Source organism: Typopeltis vanoorti, chromosome 18 (genome assembly GCF_054136105.1).
Source record: "Typopeltis vanoorti isolate ZY-2024b chromosome 18, IOZ_Tvanoo_1.0, whole genome shotgun sequence".
NCBI lineage: Eukaryota > Metazoa > Arthropoda > Arachnida > Uropygi > Thelyphonidae > Typopeltis > Typopeltis vanoorti.
Window position 1 is genome coordinate 46,110,600 of NC_143566.1, and position 18,614 is coordinate 46,129,213.

The following is an 18,614-nucleotide window of genomic DNA, read 5'->3' on the forward strand; positions in this document are numbered from 1 at the left end:
CTTATGCAATAGAACAAGAATCTCCCTACTTCTACAAGTCAGTGTCTTTTGCATCATTCCCAGAAGCCTTTGTGTTGCCTTCACAATTTTGGCTATGTGTCCCCTAAATTTCAGATCCTTACCCACTATCACTCCCAGATCTCCTATTTCCTCAACCTCCGACAACATATCCTCACCAAGCATAAATTCTGCATCCCATCTTTGTTTTCCAAAATTTAAAACCTTACATTTTGCAACATTGAACTCACATCCCCATTCCCATGTTAAATCACTCAATTTATTCAAGTCTTCTTAAAAGGCTACAACATCTTCTCTACTCTTCATGGTTCATCCCAACTTTGCATCATCTGCAAACAACTAAATATCTCCATCTAAATCTTCACCAATATCATTAATATACAAGTTAAATAGCAATGCCCTAAAACAGACCCCTGAGGTACACCACTAGTAACTTTCCTTTTCCTGAATATCACTCCCCCATACACAACTTGTTGATACCTATGAGATAGCCAGTCTCCAATCCAATGCACCAATCTAATATCCAACCCCATCTGCTCTAGTTTGACTATCAAGTTATCATGCGGTAATCTATCAAAAGCCTTTGCAAAATCCAAGTATATTACTGTGTATCCTTCTCCTCTGTTCAAGGAAGCAGTCACCTTATTGTAATAAGTAATTAGATTACTAAAACATGACCTCCCTTTAGCAAATCCATGCTTTCCATCAAAGATAATACCATTGTTGTCAACCCAATTCTGGAATGCTAGTTCTCACAAGCTTCTCCAATTACAACTACAATTACAAGCTTCTCCAAACTTAACTACAACACCTGACACACAGATGAGGCTATAGTTTGATGCTTGAGTTCTATTACCTCCTTCATGAGTAGCGCACTCTTGCCCTCCTTCCTCCTTAGGAACTTGATCCAGTGCAAGACTTGTATTAAAAAAATATGTCAAGGCCAGCATCAACTCCCTGGCACATTCCTTCAGAATACGTGGTGATATATTATCAAGTCTCACAGCTTTATTTACATCTAGTTTGCTCAACTCACCATACACCTCTTGCTCACTTACAGTCAGTCTCTCTTCCCCATCATCAACTGCTCTCAATCTCTCCATGAAGTCACATTCACAAGATTGAAAGACCTTTATGAACTGCTCATTAAGTATCTCCACCACACTTTCTGCAACAGCTGTCTTTATACCATTTTCTCCAATCAGTGTCATCCTTCCATAATCATTCTTTCTTTTGCTGGCTACATGAAAGAACTCCTTAGGATTCTTTTTGGCTTCATTAGCTAGCTGCTGTTCATACCTCTCTTTAGCCTCACCAACCAAGTCACCTGCCTTGCCTGGTCTTTGTAATCCTGATGGAATTGGTTATTTCCACTTCTCTTATGCTGCCTCCATAATGCCCTTTTTCTCTGTATTGCATGCTTAATCTCTTTATTCATCCATTTCACACCTACCTTATTTAACCTCCTCACCCTTGGAATGCATTTAGACATTGCATTTACTAGATAGTTTTTGAAATTCCCCAAGCTGCATCGATCTCTTTTCCAGCTAACTCCTCATTCTATGCTACATCTGCGAGCTGTCTATTGAACGCTTCATAATCACCCCCCCCCCCTTGTAGTTCCACATTTACTTTTCTTACAGAGGTCTTCACACTGCTGGCAACCACCCAGGTAATCATCTCATGGTCACTCTCACCAATTGGTGGGTGATTTGACACTTCATTTATAATTACATCCTCTGATAAATGACCAAATCCAAGACCTTCAATCCTTGTGTGCCCTCTGTTACATACTGTCTAAGGTAGTTATCCCTCAAAACCTCAAGAAACTAATTTCTTTACTTCCAGTTGCTATCTCATCATTCCAGTCCATATTGCCATAATTAAAATCACCCATAATGATCACTCTTTTGTTATTTGCTTGGCTAATTTGATTATACATTTCATAGTCACTACCATCCACATTTCCTGGTCTATAACAACATCCAACCAAGTATTTCATTCCATTCACCTCTATCTCACACCATACTGCCTCAAAACCACTGGCACTATTTTCCTCTTGCATCTCTACTTTGTATGGACATAACTCTTTCTCTATCATCAATAGCACTCCCCCTCCCTTTTTACCCTTTCCTCACGAAATGCACCATTCCCTTCCATCTCTATTCCTTCCAGGATGTCGTCCTCATCTAACCATGTCAATATATACAAAGAAACAAGCTGTACTACAATCTACATGGCATGCTAAAGTTACTAACCATTACAACTATTGACCTGACCTCTGGTGGAAAAAAACCCTTACTACATCAAGGCTCGAGTCCTATTATTATTATTATTATTATCTATTAGGTTACAAAATAAAATTAAGCTGGAGAGCAACATGTTTACAAAAATAAAAAAAATTAATAAATAAAAATAAATTACTTATATAAGTATACATATAAATTACAACCAGCTGGTTTGCATAGTGGCCAATAATTGCTTAGAGTCCTAAAATCAGGGTTTAATTGAAATTAAGTGGGCTGAATGTGTGCCATCCAAATTTTTTGGATTTTTATGCGACCATTATTGTTAAGATTAGAGTGGTTAATCAAAATTTCACAGGCTTCTTTAAATTTCCATTCATACCAGGTTTTTGTATGACATAACCAGCAAGTACTTTTCCAATCAGTTTGGTGTAGGGTGTTAAGAGTGTGATCTGAGAGGCCTACATCACCAAAATTGTTAAATTTAATGTGTCGTTTGTGCCCTTTTTTACAGATAGGGATTGTACATCCAGTTTTCCCAATATAAGGTAAGTTACAGGTGCAGTAGATGCAATAAACTCCAGAATGTGCGAATGGGGAGGATCCTTAGAGGAGTTGAATATGTTTTTTTAATTTTAATGGTGGTTTAAAAGTGGCATTAAGATTATAATGGGCTAGGATTCTATTAATTTTTTTTGATAACCCTTTAGTGTATGGGATAGTTATGGTTTTACTGTAATCTATATTATTTTTTGAAGTTTTATGAAAAAGTTTATTAATAATATTTTTGCTATAGTCATTATTTATAAATGTATTGCTAATAAATTTTAATTCTTGTTTAAGAGCTTGTTCATTAGAGCAAATAGTTATAGCTCTGTTTTTGAGGATGTTAATGACCAGAAGTGGCTCGTACATAGGCACTGCGGAACTGCAGCACCCCCAATTTTTCTCGATATGTAAATATATTTATTAATTTATTTATATTTGCTTGTAATATTTAATTTTATCATCAACAATCCTATACAATTCTCTTATTTTGTATAAAAAAATAATAAAAATCCATCTTGTAGCACTTAGGAAGACGAAAGACACTAGCAGCACTGTGTTTACCACAGTGTCATATTGCATATGCGTGCAAGCATATGCACGTCATAGTGATATGCGAGCTATTAGCGTAATGCAGCACTGCCGATCGTGCAGTTCCACTGTTATTTATGTGCAGTTTGCGCTAGTAGTAGTAGTAGTAGTGTTCGTAGTGCTTATCATATTTACTCCGTCTCTTTAAATATTTGGACATTATCATTAAAGGATTTAATTGTAATGTCCAAAAATTGTAAATCTATTCCTTTAATTGTAATTAAACGAATGGATTTTATTTTAAAGTAATTTTGAATTATACTAAACTGTATAATTTTATCAATAATAAACAATATTTTTTCATGTTTACTTTTTTAAAAAATTTTTACCATGATTTTGATATTTTATCCAAACTGGTATACACTTCAAAAGTTGCAGCACCCCCACAATTTCAAGCCACGAGCCGCCACTGTTAATGACTCCAAATTTTTGCGAAGGATGGTGATATGAGTTCTTCCGCTCATGGCAAGTTGAGTTGTTCAAAGATGAATTTTTGCTATTTCTTTCTGTCTGTTCTTTTTATGGAGTTTAAGTGGGTGCTTTCTTTAATGTTGTCAATCCATTTCTTTCTTGGTCTTCCTCTGCTGGGCTGTAATTCAATTCTACCATTTAATAGTATGTTTGGTAGTCTTTCTGTGTTCATTCTAGAAACATGTCCAAACCTACTAAGTTGGCTCTTTTTTAGTTCTGTAATTATTGTGTCTTTAAAGTTAAGTTCTTCTCTGACTTTTTCATTTGTTTTTCTTTCTATCCAGTTTGTTCTATTGATTTTTCTTAGGCATTTCATTTCAAAAGCATTGAGCTTATCCGATATGAGTTAGCATGTACATATTGGCTGGTATGTGTAGGTTTGCTGTAAACAGTGAAGGATAGACAGCCTGATGGAAGACATGTGACTAGTGTATCCAGGAAAGGGAGCAAGTTCTGATTTTCAATATAAATTGTATGCGCTCATGTTGTTTGTTCAGGTGCCTAAGGAATGTGTTTAATGTTTGCCGATTGTATGGCTAAATGACGAAAACATCGTTAACGTATTTAATATCCAAACTGTAGATTTTAGAATAAAGAAATCGAGCACGTGGCTTAAAAGCTGTCATATAAAAGTTAGCAATTGGGAGGGGATAGAGGTGAGCCCATGGCAGTACCTTCTTTTTGTAGGTAAAATTTATTTTGCCACATTGAGTAACCGGAACGCAGTATGTGGACAAATAGAACTGTAATGTCTGGTGGAAATTTGTTCTGTAGGAGAAGAATTGTGTCACTGATTGGGACATTTGTAAACACGTTAACACAAGAATATTTTAATGTTTGCCAAATATTTCAGTCTGAAACTAACAGACTATCCTCAGTGGCCTGATAGGAACAGTTTTTGGAAGTGCTGAGGCCTTACTTCAATGCCCTAACTTGAATCGAAATGACTGTATATCCTTGTCAAAAATATGGGAAAGTTTAATCTGGATAACCCTCTAAAATTTTTTTTTTTTTTTAATTGAGACCTTTAATTCTTACATTAGTCTAATGTTATCTTTAATTGAATTTATAAATTAAGATTGTTATATGAAATTGTGAATTAATACCTATAATTTATTCATCACTCTGATGAAATTCACACCTCTAATGCTTAGCAATGTAACATCACTCGGCTCGTTTTACTTTTGAATGATCAATTGTTTGTATTCCTCCTTGTAAAAACTGTTCCTATCAGGCCATTGAGGATAGTCTGTTAGTTTCATAAGTATAAAGAGCTAATAAGCTTCATTTTGGCAACGAAAACATTACTTAAATTAAGGGGATATTAAATCCCACATAGTTTTAAAACCGAATAAGAAACTCAAAGATTGGAATCAGAGAGTTTCTTGCCGAATATAGTAAACTATAAAGTATCGGCGACACTAGCGTTAGCAAATGCAAGTGATCCTAGTACGTAGTACAATACCGGGCGACTCGTTGCAAAGGTGGGGGAAGTTCAGATCGGTATTCTTAGGTATTTTCCATAATGTAAAAACACATTTCCTAGGAAATGTATGCTGTTATTACATTATGGAGGGAGGTCACTACCCAGACCGGTTTCAGCCTTTTTTGAGGCTTCATCAGTGAGTAGCTAGACCTAATACCAAAGTGTATAGCGAAAAGAACTTATATATCCTGCGAACGAGTTTTCCAAATAGGTTTGGAAAACCAGTCTGGGTAGTGACCTCCCTCCATAATGTAATAACAGCATACATTTCCTAGGAAATGTGTTTTTACATTATGGAAAATACCTAAGAATAGCGATCTGAACTTCCCCCACCTTTTCAACGAGTCGCCCGGTATTATACTACGTACTAGGATCACTTGCATTTGCTAACGCTAGTGTCGCCGATACTTTATAGTTTACTATATTCGGCAAGAAACTCTCTGATTCCAATCTTTGAGTTTCTTATTCGGTTTTAAAACTATGTGGGATTTAATATCCCCTTAATTTAAGTAATGTTTTCGTTGCCGAAATGAAGCTTATTAGCTCTTTATACTTAAGTAACTTAATGGTTGCACCTGTTTGGAAAACTCGTTCGCAGAATATATAAGTTCTTTTCGCTATACACTTTGGTATTAGGTCTAGCTACTTACTGATGAGATCCAGTTTGTGAGGAGTGCCCGATCCAGCGAATCTGAAAGAGAGCTGCATGTTCCAGTCCTGCTGCCAGAAGCTTCCAGCCTTGTTGAGAAATCTTATTTTAGTTATATTCTTTGTCGTTTCTTTTTGCATGGTGCCTGCTTGTAGTCTTCCGCCTCTACGTAGTGTAGCAGGATACTTCTGCAAACCGGAACGCTTGGCCCTCGTTTAAAGGTCTATCCACTTTTTCAGAACTTAATTCATAGTGAGATATTTTTCTCTCTTCCAAATGACTTCATTTCTGCTGCGAGTGAAGACCCTCGGTATAGAGGCAGGTGTCAACGTACCGAAGAGGACTTTAGCGAGAGCTCTCGCCAACACAGTAGGGGCACAAAAGATATTTGGTTTTACACCTTATGGAGCAGATAGATACCAGGTAGTGGTGAAAGATATAGAAACCAGGAATAAGTTAATGGCAGGTGTAGAATGTGAAGGGAAAATGATCTATCCCTTCGTAGTAGGAAGTCTACTGAAGACACTACGAATAGAAAGGTTCCCTGTAGAATATCTCGAGGAAGGGAGTGGGATAATAAAAAAGGTTTTCTCAAAATGGGGAGACGTACGGGACATAAAAATCACCAATGATGCTGACTACCCCGACTGGAAGACTGGCGAGGTGACCTTCCTTATGGAGATGAAGGCCGAAGTCCCCAGCTTTGTATTTCTAGGCTCTGCCAGGGTAGTAGTCAACTACCCTGGTGTAAAAAAGCAATGTTTTCGGTGCGGATCACTCGAACACCTAGGTGCAGACTGCCCCAAGAACAAATGCAGGAACTGCATGGCGGCAGGACATGCCCTAGCCCAGTGTGAGGCACCTTGCCTGAAATGTGGAAATACAACCCACAAGGTAGACATTTGTCCCAACAGGACACAAGCAGAACGAATAGGAGGTGCTATATCGCCAACCCAGCAACCACTCCAGTAAATAAACCTGAACCCGAAAAAAAGGACGACATTCTAGTTATAGGCAAAACAGCAGAGGAGCCTAAAACAACGGAGCAGGAAGACTCTCCAGTCATTCAACCCACAGCTATCGTGACGGTAACAACAGGAAATCAAGCCGCCGCCACGAAAAACTCAGAATGGAAAATAAAGAAAGAAAAGAAACGTAACGCAAGGAAAACTCGCATCGAGATGGAAGAGACCACAGAAGTAGAAGAAATGGAAGCCAGCAACAACACAGAAAAAAGACCAATCAGCCCTGAAGAAGGAGAAACGAAGAGAACAAAACCAGATAACACATGCCCAGAAGAAGTATCTGACTCTGAGGAAGAGGAAGAAAGGGAGATCAGAATAGAAAATCAAGAAGAGACTGAAAAATCAAGAAAAGGCAATATTACCTCAGCCGAGGAATCGGAGGAAGAATCCATCCCCGCCGTGGACACCCAAAGGGTTCTAATGCATTTAATTCCAGAAGACTCTGAGGTAATCCTCCAAAGGGCAATAGACAAAATAGGAGCACCTATACTCCTCCTCACAGGTCCTGAGACCATAAGCTTAGAATGGGGAGACCTCTATATAGAAAGATTAAGTGAACTAAACCCAGCACAGCTAAAAGGAATCCCTGAATTAAACGAAGAAACAGAAAGGAGTCTGTATAAAGCTCTTCACCAAATAATAAATGGCCGGGAAAAAACAGTAGCTTCTCAAATCTTACAGAAAAATACAACAAAAAAAAAGTTAAGGGCAAACTAAAAACTTGTCCTCCTTTCAGGACCAACTAAATACTTAATTCTGTTGTACAACTTATTGGTTTCTCTAGCTCACTAAGGAGGGGGTAGACCTGAGAAATCGGGCTGCGAAGGCTTACGTCGAGGCGGTGCAGCTCCTTGTGGGCTGCATCACTCGGGCCGGGTTCTTCCCCCCAACTCTCGGTTCTCTGGTTGAAAAAGTCCACCTCAATACGGATCCCGCTATCGCAGTTTTTTTTTTCTTTTTTTCTTTTTCAGTTGTAAGGCATAGTTTAAGAATAATCTAAGTTCCAAATTTTAACAAATGTTTTTCTTTTTTTTAGGGGTTACGAGAGAACGTCTCCAGACACCTGGATTAATGTAACCTAAAGTTATCTTTTTCGTATAAAGTGAAGTATAAATTTTAAGTTTTTTTTTAGAACAGGGGTAAGGAGATTATGTTTTACAGACCTTTTAGCCACAACCTCTGGGTTACACAGCTAAACAGGTTGACTGAGGCCTCTTTTTACCTCCTACTATCCTACTCTACCTTTCTTTAACTTCCCCTATTACTACCTGCTGACCCTCAGCAATCTTTATACTCCAAAGGCCGATGATGAAAGACATGAACTCCCATTCTTACTCACTGATGAAGCCTCAAAAAAGGCTGAAACCGGTCTGGGTAGTGATCTCCCTCCTTAATATAATAACAGCATACATTTCCTAGGAAATGTGTTTTTACATTATGGAAAATACCTAAGAATAGCGATCTGAACTTCCCCCACCTTTTCAACGAGTCGCCCGGTATTGTACTACGTACTAGGATCACTTGCATTTGCTAACGCTAGTGTCGCCGATACTTTATAGTTTACTATATTCTGCAAGAAACTCTCTGATTCCAATCTTTGAGTTTCTTATTCGGTTTTAAAACTATGTGGGATTTAATATCCCCTTAATTTAAGTAATGTTTTCGTTGCCGAAATGAAGCTTATTAGCTCTTTATACTTAAGTAACTTAATGGTTGCACCTGTTTGGAAAACTCGTTCGCAGAGTATATAAGTTCTTTTCGCTATACACTTTGGTATTAGGTCTAGCTACTCACTGATGAAGCCTCAAAAAAGGCTGAAACCGGTCTGGGTAGTGACCTCCCTCCATAATGTAATAACAGCATACATTTCCTAGGAAATGTGTTTTTACATTATGGAAAATACCTGAGAATAGCGATCTGAACTTCCCCCACCTTTTCAACGAGTCGCCCGGTATTGTACTACGTACTAGGATCACTTGCATTTGCTAATGCTAGTGTCGCCGATACTTTATAGTTTACTATATTCGGCAAGAAACTCTCTGATTCCAATCTTTGAGTTTCTTATTCGGTTTTAAAACTATGTGGGATTTAATATCCCCTTAATTTAAGTAATGTTAGTTTCAGACTGAAATATTTGGCAAACATTAAAATATTCTTGTGTTAACAATTCTTAATTTAATGTCACAAGTGTCTCTCAAGAATGGGACATTTGTGAAAAGGGCAGAAACATCAAAACTGACTAATAAATCATCTTTGCTGAGTGTTATGTTTTTAATTTTGTTTATAAAGTGTTGTGTTTTCTTTATATAGGAGGGGAATGACCTACCAACTCCTTGGGTGTTGACGCTAATTTCTTGGCTAGGTGATAATTAGGGCTGTCTGTTCCCTGAACTATCGGCCGAATTGTAATGTTATGTTTGTGTACTTTGGGAACATTATATATTCTGGGAGAACGGGCATAATAGGGTATAAGTTTTTTAACAGTGTTTGACGGCCAAGAAGTGACAGACAAGTAATTTCACAGTTTTTTCCTTTATCCTCTTCATCAAATTATAGTTCACAAGCTGATAGGTCCTGTTATAGGAAACTAGTTGATTCATCTGATGGATGTAAGGTGATCTGTCAAGGATGACCATTGCATTACCTTTGTCTGATTTTGTTATAATTATATCTTATTTAGCTTTTAATGACTTAATGCTGCTGGTTCAGTTTTTGTAAGATTGTTACATATGATTTTCTTTTTATTCAAAACATTGCTGGTTTCTAAACGAATTTTATCAGCTATATTATTTGAAAGAGACTTAATTCCTCTATCTGTGTGGTATATAACATCCAGTTTATTAACAGTTCTAGGTGCTGCTGTGAAGTTTACACCTTCATCAAGTAATGCAAGTCGACCGTTATTTAAGGTGTGGCTAGATAGGTTGATTACATGATTTGTTTGCATGTGGTTAATTTAAAGAAGCCTGTAATCTGCAAGGAGATGTGTTTTGCATTATAGGAGATACTGAGGTAGGAGTGTTGGTAGCTTGCTCCACCTTTGCAACGAGTTACCTGGTGTTGTACCACCTTACCCCAGTCCTGAAGATACTTTCAGGTGCAAACTTTGTTTGCTCACACTTGGATAAAGGATTAAACTAATTTTATTATACTCTAACCAAGTGAAAAATAAACTTTCAACAAAAAAAAATAAAGAAGCCTGTGAAATTTTGATTAACCACCCTAATCTTAGCAATAATGGTGGCATAAAAATTCCAAAAATTTGGATGGCACACATTCAGCCCACTTAGTTTCTAGCAAACCCTGACTTTAGGACTCTAAGCCATTTTTCAGCTTTTATTGGCCACTATCCATACCAGTTGTTGTAATTTATATGTATACTTATATAAGTTATTTATTTATTTTTATTTATTATTAATTTTTTCCTTTTCTGTAAACTTTGCTCTTCAGCTTAATTTAATTTTGTGACCTAATAGATAATAATAATAGGACTCTAGCTTTGATGTAGTAAGTTTTTTTTTTTACACCAGAAGTCAGGCCAATATTAGTTTTAACTGTTGGTCAGTAACTTTAGCATGCCATGTAGATTGTAGTGCAGCTTGTTTCTTTGTATATATGTGTATACTCCAGACCTTAATGTGAAGGTTCAAACATTGAGTGGTTATTTTGGTTTATATTAAACTAACGTTTTACTCTAACATGGTAGTTGTTTCCATAATTTCCATTATGTATTCTGATCACCGTGTAAGCCTGAAGGAAAGGAAATGTCAATTCAGCATTGCCAAGTATACAAGATTATGCAGTATTGTGTACTGAAGATATTGCAGACGGATATTATATTGATGAAATTGGAGGTAGCAATTTTTTATTCCTCAAAATAGGCACACCGATCAGAGAACATGTGCAATTAACAGATAAAAATACTGTGTGGTGAGTAAGAGCTGGAATAGACATGGACTGTGTAGAATGGCCTGCTGCAATGATCCTGGATCTTCATGGAGGTGTTGTGTAATAATAATAATAATATTATTATTATTATTATTATTATTATTATTATGATGTGACACTTCCAGGGACCAAAGACTCATTGAGGAAGGGCACCTACTCTACAACTCTGTCTCCACCAACTACTACGAACCATAACTACCATCATCATCTACACCAACACCATCTACCCTCACCGCCACCACTAGTATTTTCACAGACAATCACAAACATTCTTGTCCACGGCAGGATTTGAACCTGCTGGCTTTTGGCTGGAGAGTGGATGTGCTAACTCAGCTAACCAAACCAGCATTGAAATTGAAGGTAGCAATTTTTTATTCCTCAAAATAGGCAAACTGATCAGAGAACATGTGCAATTAACAGACAAAAATACTGTGTAGTGAGTAAGAGCTGGAATAGAGACATGGACTGTGTAGTGTAGAATGGCCTGCTGCAATGATCCTGGATCTTCATGGAGGTGTTGTGTAATAAATTTCACTTCATGGTTGATGAGTAAAATCATCACAACAGGAAACTGTGATTTCCCTATTACAGTTTGAGTGAGAAGCAGATGTTTTCTATAGAGAGTTGTGAATGATTGGAATGCATTGCCTGAGATTATGACGTAAAAACTATGTAGAACTAGAATGAAAGTAAATAACTTAATAACTAAATGAAATATTTACAATCTGACATTTCCCGAGCCCAAGATAGCATTAACAGAGGCACTCTGAAGACGCATAATAAGCACAGACTGGGAATGAAAATATTTCCTAGTCATTTTCATTCACACTCTTTGTGGAGTGTATGTGTCTTCAAAGTGCCTTTGGTAATAGTAGCTTGGCCTAGACAAAAAGTCAGTGAATAAATATTTAATTTAGCTATTAAATTATTTATATTCATTCCTTCAATTACAAGATCCCCCATATCAGTCAATGACTTAGAAGAGAAATGGGAAAAATCTAAAACAAATCCTGACAACAGCAGCATCAGAAAGCTTAGGAATGAAGAGTAAGTGGAATAGAAAAAGAGGACTATGAAACTTGGAGAAAGAAATAGAAAAGATAATGAAAAAAAAAAAAAAGAGAGAGGGAGAGAGTTACTAGAAATCGTTTGATTCCAAGATAGTAGAAACAAAAATCGAGTACAAAAGAAACAGTGCAATTGCAAAGCAAGAAGAAAAAAACATAGAGAGAGAGATGGAGCAGTTTTGTAACTGAACTAGAAAAGGATTTAACTAAGCCATAACCAAAAACCTACAAAATAATAAAATACATGAACAAATGTTTTATTTTATTTCTTTGTAATGAAATAAAAAAAAAGGGGTAAAAATACAAACAATAGATTTAGAAAAATGGGTAACTTATTTTTGAAAATATCTGGAATGATTTGAAATAAACCCACAAATAGATACACTATTATTTGCAGACGAACAAGATTGTTAAAGTAAATGGCATAATAAATAATATATTCAAGTTATTTTTGGTACAAAAACACCAGAATCAGACTCATAATATTCTATCTTTTATGGCATAGACCATAAAAATGAAAAATGGATTCAAACAGCAGAAATGAAATTTCACAGAAAAACAGCTAGATATACCAAGTGGGACCTTAAAATAAATGAAGAAATTTTACAATCCCTGAATATAAAACCAATTAACCACTATACGATAAATATAAACAAAATTGTTTAGAACATCTAAATTAAATTGACAGTATCAGACTGCCAAAAATGCTATACAAATATAAAATAAATGTAAAAAGAAGAATCGCAAGACCAAGAAAGCGATTGGCTTGAGACCAGAACAGGTCACTTGGTCTAAAATCCATGATAGGAAGAAGAAGAAAAAACATTCATTCCAATTCTACATAGTTTTTATTACAGAAACTTCATTGTAAATAAAAAAAAAATCTGTGAATGTTTAAGAACACTAAATTTTAGTGTTCTGGTTGCATGGCTCCACAGTGACAAGGAGACAGAATAGAAGGTTTTTGAGATAGGAAACAAAGATAATATTTTGTCCTTGAATGAAATACACATACGGACAAAGAAATTAGCACACCTGGAAGAAAACATGGTACTAAGCAAATAGCTAGAGTGCAGGTTGGTATGCATATGATCCAATTTTGGTGCGATTGCGCATGCCCACACACCCTGCGGTGGCGCTGCAAGCACGAACTGGCAGCCTTATAAAGCCGGCATGTAGTCGATAGTTGATTAAAGCGAAAAGCACCAGCATACGCAAGCTAGAGTACAGAGTGACAATAATGCCAGGTAGACGCCAGAGACGTCAATTGAAGCAACTTACGGACTTTGACAGAGGCATGATCATCTGCCTGAAAATCGGAGGGTGGTCGGCACCCCGTATAGGCGTGCACATGAACCGTTCTGATCATACCGTCCGACAGTGTTGGGAGCTGTGGACATTTCCAGAGGCAACGGTCAGATCAGGAGGACCAACGCTAGAGAGGATCGACGGATTGTGCGGCAAGCGCAGAGGGATTCCATGGTGACCCGGTCCACTACAAAGGCAGATGTAGGGGCTCCTGTGTGCCCACAAACCATTTCCTAACGCCTTGCAGAGGCAAATCTACGATCCCAGCGCCCCTTACGTGTGTTCCCATTAACACCGCAACATTACCGACTCCGTTTGCAGTGGTGCCAGGTGAGAGCACAGCATCCAACATGTGTGGACCAGTCTGCCGCAGAACAACATCAGACACCTGTTCGCTACCATGCCGGACCATATTGCAGCATGTAACACCGCACGAGGCAGTGCAACGCGCTATTGATGATGACCAGATTGCGTATCACAGATCCCTTTGCAATTGTCCTTCAGCTCTGTTTTTGCCACATGTGCATCACTCACCTGTATCATTACACCAATAAAATTTCAGTTGAATCCTATGCTTCCTTCTTGATGCGCTAATTTCTTTGTCCGTGTGTATGAGGATGTATTGCTAGGCTGTTGGACTATCTTCTTCTTCTTCTTCTTCTTCTGCAGCTTCTCCCACTTAAGTGGGGTCACTGTTTGTTATGAGTCTCCTCCACACCTTCCTGTCTTGGGCTGTCACCACATCCAAGTTCTTCATCTTCAAGTCCTCTTCTACCAGCTCCCTCCATCTCTTCTTTGGCCGCCCACGCTTCCGCCTTCCTTGCACATCCATCTGCATGACCCTTCTTCCCACTTATTCGTCCTCCCTCCTCATCACATGACCAAACCATCTCAACCTTGCCTCCTGTATTTTCGCTCCTAAGTTCGTAACTTTCACTGTTCCCCTGACATAGTCATTTCTCAGATGATCCTTTCTGGTCACACCGCACATCCACCTAAGCATTCTCATCTCTGCTACTTCCATCCTGCTGATGTTATTTTTCCTCAGGGCCACAGTTTCTATGGCATATGTCATAGCTGGCCTCACTACTGTCCTATAAATTTTGCCTTTCAGATTGATTGGCACCCTCTTATCACATAACACTCCAGCCATCTCCCTCCAGTTCCTCCAACCTGCTTGTATCCTGCATCCCACTTCCTCTCACCTCCTCCATCTTCTTCCACTGTCGAACCTAAGTATCTAAAGTCTCTCACCTTCCTGATGACATTTCCTTCCAGCTCCAGGTCTGTCTCTAATGCACAATAAACAGACAGCAGAAAGGAAATATGATAGAAACATAACATTGGTGATATTTCTAGCCATAAATACAGTAGATTTTTTTTTAATTTAAATGACGGAGAGAGAGAGAAAATGTGGATGTCATCACTAGAAGCTGAATAAAGGTGTGGTCAGTAAGTGACTCCTATGGCATGTGGTGAATGAGTGGAATAATTTGTCAGCAGGATTTAAGTGTGCTTCAGCAAAAGTATTTAAAGAGAGAGAGATGAGGTAGGTGTTGAGGTATTATATGAGTCGGGGACCCTTCCTCAATTTCTTTAGACTTCATGAAGGTATTTGTAATAATAAGAATACTTTTTTCCCCTTTGCCTTGGTGTTTTGATGACATCAAACAGAAAATTATTCTGCATGGAGATATTGGTTTGTGCACTATTCTAATGTTCAGTTTACTGCATGTAAGCTCATGCGGCCTCGACCATATGTCCATGATAACATATGCAATTTATAGACAAAATATAATGTTGTTGTTGATGGTAGCAGTCATTGTGTATTGCTGGAAGATTACATGTTGAAGTAGAGGGCCATCCTGAAATGAGTCCTTGGAGGTGTTCATAATAATAGTAATATACTGTAATAATAAGAATATCTAAGAAGCATAAGGAATTATTTTATTTCATTGTAAATATAATTGAACTTTGCTTATTGAGGCTATATAGCCACATTAGAAATTTATAAATTAATATTTTAGTTACTTGCACCATCATTTTATTTAAAGTTGATATTTCATGAAGACAGTGAATGTCAGTCAAAGAGCATGGAGAACTGACTGCTAGTCCCTTGATCTGCTTATTTCCTTCACTATTCAGTTAAAAAAAACCATTATTCAAGTTAAATTTATTGAGGAAATCAGGCATTAATTCTTAAGATATCCATATAACATTAGAACAAGATGGCAAGTTCTATTTTAAAGAACTTGCCATCTTTTATTTTCTATGAGTCTGAAAACAGACTCATAGAAAATAAATACTGCTATGCAGAATCAGCTGCTATCCAATATATATATTTAGAAAGATATTTAATGACTAAAAAACCGAGAGTTAATTAATCATTAATTTTTTTAGTCATTAAATATTTTTCTAAATGTATCGAAGTAACTGAGTCAATGCTCTCTCTCGCTTTCTCACACACAGAGAGAGAGAGAGAGTCGTCTGAAAGTTTTCGGCCTCAACCATAGATGGCAACACTATCTGCAAGTTGTTTTTTTTTCTAAGTTGGTACATATGTCATAAGCATCCATGTGAAATTGCAATTCATTCTATCAAGTAGTTTGTTTTATACAGCTGTCTGAAGCAAAAGCGTTGCTATCCCTTGAAATGGATAAAATTGAGTATTATGCGGTTATAAAATTCTTTGTAAAAGAAGGTTTAACACCAAAAGAAATTCATTTGAAGTTCATAAAAGTTTCTGGGCACTCTTCTCCTTCGTTTTCAAACAATTAAGAAATGGGCTGCTGAGTTTAAACGTGGCCATACCAGCCTTGAAGATGATGTGAAGGATGTTCAAAAAGTGTAATAACACCAGAAAGTGTAACACCAGTGGTGAGCTTTAAGAGGCTCGCAAGGGCCATTTGTTAAATTTTTCTCAAATTTGCAAGCCCCTTGTTCTTCTTGTTTAATAATCTTGTAGAACTAGAAAATACCACCGTGGAATGTATACATGCTACTATAATTGCTACTTTAAATTCATATGGATTTTCTGATAACTATATAAAAAATCATTTCATTGCATTTTGTTCTGATGGAGCTAGTGTAATGTTAGGAAACAAATCAGGTGTTGCAATCAAACTTCTACAAAAATTTCCCAACGTTGTGATTTGGCATTGCGCTCGTTGTTTACATTTAACATTAGACTATTCGATAAAAAAACATTAAAGAAATAAATCATTTTGAAATATTTATGGTTAAATTATATGCTTTTTTCATCAATCACCAAAAAATCAACGAGAATTAAATACGATTGCAAAAGACCTTCGTATTGAAATTTTAAAGATCAGCCGTGTGTTTGGACCATGATAGGCAGCTTGCAGTTTACGAACGGCTCCTGCTGTGTGGAGAAATTACCCAGCTTTATGCAAGCATTTTGCATCGAACAATAAATATAAGTGCTTTTTAAACCGACTTCTCAACTTGGAATTTTTAAAAGATCTAGCATTAATAATTGATATCCTACAGGAATTATCATATCTGTCAGAAGCTCTACAAAGTCGCAATATAAGTATTTTATGGGCTAAGTCAGGCCCCCTTTTTTTTTTTTTTTTTTTTTTTTTCTCGACGATGCGAGCCCCTTGTTAAAATTTGCATAGCTCACCACTGTGTAACACCAACAACTTTAGTTGCCGAGGTTTCTTGGGAATACTGGTGAGGATTCAGAGACAGGTGACCAAATTAGTTGTTGGTTCTATGAAGTGCTCCTATGAGCATGGATAGAAATGATAAAATTATTTGTGAGTGAATGATTTTAGAGAGAGCAATAATAGGCATTATGCAAATAATGATTAATGTGGGCTTCCTCTAATGAGTCATTGGCATTTCCCAGTATATTATAATACAGTTATTTTATTTATTATATTAATAGTGGCTGATGGCCCTAGGTTATACTGTAGTAAATGCATGAACTGAATGCCTTTAGGTTCATGTACTACACGTACTTCAAAAACTGCTGAATGTTTTTAGGTCCAGAATTGTTTATGTACTATTATACTGCAGTTGTGCTGGCAATGAGGCCACTAGAACAGAAGCATTAAGGCAACTGTTGACACTATGCAGCTGCTGCTTCCTACACTGCACTATTCAGGTGTGATGTGCAGGCACCAAATCATCTGCAGATGACCTAGGTACCAGTAAGAGTATCATATTTAGAAAAGCAGCCACCATACGGTGATCTTTGTTGGAAGTTTTTCCACTTTGTTATACTATAAATTAAAGATACAAGAAATTCTGCAGACGACCTAGGTACCAGTAAGAGTATCATACTTAGAAAAGCAGCCACCATACGGTGATCTTTGTTGGAAGTTTTTCCACTTCGTTATACTATAAATTAAAGATACAAGAAATTATATGCTTGGTTTAATCCTTTATCCAAGTGTAAGCAAACAAGTTTGCACCTGAACTATTTTCAAGACTTGGGGGTCTGGCTCCCACTGATGAGACTTCAGATAAGGTCGAATCCAGTCTAGGCAGTAACCCTTCCCATAATACCCATGAGGAAATGTGCTTTGCATTATGAGATACTAAGGCAAGTCATGCGAAGTCATAAGCTTCTATATACGAGTTTCCCCAGTCCTGAAAATAGTTCAGGTGCAAACTTGTCTGCTTAAACTTGGATAAAGGATTAAACTAAGTATATGATTTCTTGGTACCTTTAATTCATACTGTGATCTGTTGAGGCTCATCCTCTGACTAGTCTTCTGACTCATCCTTGATACAGTTTTCAAGACATAAGAAATGAAAATCACTGATTTAAATAAATAATGACATCCATGACAGTACTGCAAGCCAAGTAATAAAATATTTGGCATATAAATTCATTTAAGACTATGTTTAGTGTACAATGATGTTATTGATTATTTATTTATTATTATTATTATGCGATACCTCCAAGGAGTCCAAAGACTCCTTGGGGGAGGGCACCTACTCTACAACTCTCCATCTTCACCACTCAGTCCACCAACTACAGCAAATCACATCATCTATGCCTACTACCATCACCACTAGTATTTTCACAGACAATCACAAACATCCATGCCCATGGCGGGATTCGAACATGCAGTCTTTTGGCTGGAGCGCAGATACATTAGCCACTCTGCCAACCATGTCGAGTGGTTATTGTTATTAGCTTTTAGGCTCCTCAAGTGAGAGGGGGTGATTTTTTGTTCACCCTTACCTAAATGCCTATCATATCTCTCTTTGAACACATTCAGA

The 18,614-nt window shown here is 37.2% G+C and overlaps 1 protein-coding gene across 3 annotated transcripts in view; it reads left to right on the forward strand.

Annotated features, from left to right (window-relative positions):
• LOC150096629 (protein phosphatase 1 regulatory subunit 16A-like) overlaps positions 1 to 18,614 on the forward strand; it is a 245,116-nt gene that overhangs the window by 51,312 nt on the left and 175,190 nt on the right. The gene's annotated exons all lie outside the window — the stretch shown is intronic.